We start from the raw sequence: 1,278 nt of genomic DNA, 5'->3' as shown, positions 1-1,278 counted from the left end.
TGAAAAAAAAGGATTTTGAAAAATAAGGGCCCGACAAGTGTATTAAACTCAAGGGCAATTTATTAATGGGAAATTAAACTTCACTTTCCAGGGAATAGAATTGAAATGAATATACTTATTATAGTAGATTATAATATAGAAAATATTAGAGCATTACTTCCACCGGATCAGTAATTGCCTAAAGAATACCAGGGGCTGCCAAGAAACTCTCTGGAGTATGCATTTTTAAAATATTTCCGCATATTACTCCATATGCACATGTAATTGAAATGACAGATCCATCAATTGCCACGAGATTTAATTAGTAATTAGTAATACCTGTTAATTAGATTAAATTATCAAGCGTATGTACACAATCGTTAGTGAATTTGTTTTAAAACAAATTAATATTTCATTCAGTTATTCAAAGTAAGTTTCATTCAAAAGTACACTGAAATCTGAACATTTATTTTAGGTAAATAAAAAAAGGTAGACTATTTCAAAAATCATAAAGGTCTGTTAAATTTGTACGACCAAATATCCAGTATTGTTCTACATTTCAGTACAGTTTTTATAAGCAGAAAATTGATTTCAGATTAGATTTGGCAAGTAGTTAATTGTTTAATTTCCCACTGCAGTTTAAAATTAATTATTAAACATTTAGCCAACTTTAACTCCTAGATTGATTAAAAGTCCTCGGAGAATGTTTCTCTGAATAACACAGAATGGAAACTGGCAATACTTCTAGTTCCAAGATGCCGACTCCCTCAGGCATTCAGGTTTTATGATAAAGTGATTAATAAATAATATTTTATTATCAGTGTTATTGACGCTATTCAGAAATCGAAACTAATTATATATTTTATTGAAATATTACGTACTTATTAATTTACAAGTGTTAGACAATCAGACGAATAGTTAAATCTCCTATGAAGAAACTGGAGGAAAATTGGACATAATTGATAGAAATTGGGTGTCTAAATATTAAATTGCATGTGGTTGAAGTTTTTGCAATTAATGGATCTGCCATTTTAATTACATGTGCATATGGAGTAATATACGTAGATATTTTAAAAATGCATACTCTAAAGAGTTTCTTGGCAGCCTCTGGTATTCTTTAGGCAATTACTCATCCGGTGGAAGTAATGCTCTTATATTTTCTATATTATAATCTACTATAATAAGTATATTCATCTTAATTCTATTCCCTGGAAAGTGAAGTTTAATTTCCCATTAATAAATTGCCCTTGAGTTTAATACACTTGTCGGGCCCTTATTTTTCAAAATCCTTTTTTTTCA

At 29.2% G+C, this 1,278-nt stretch overlaps 1 protein-coding gene across 2 annotated transcripts in view; it reads left to right on the top strand.

Annotated features, from left to right (window-relative positions):
• LOC117183132 (pseudouridine-metabolizing bifunctional protein C1861.05) overlaps window positions 1–1,278 on the top strand; it is a 442,705-nt gene that overhangs the window by 438,327 nt on the left and 3,100 nt on the right. The gene's annotated exons all lie outside the window — the stretch shown is intronic.

The sequence above is a fragment of the Belonocnema kinseyi genome, chromosome 2 (genome assembly GCF_010883055.1).
Source record: "Belonocnema kinseyi isolate 2016_QV_RU_SX_M_011 chromosome 2, B_treatae_v1, whole genome shotgun sequence".
NCBI lineage: Eukaryota > Metazoa > Arthropoda > Insecta > Hymenoptera > Cynipidae > Belonocnema > Belonocnema kinseyi.
The sequence above is the reverse complement of the archived record's forward strand: the minus strand, read 5'-3'. Positions and strand labels throughout refer to the sequence as shown.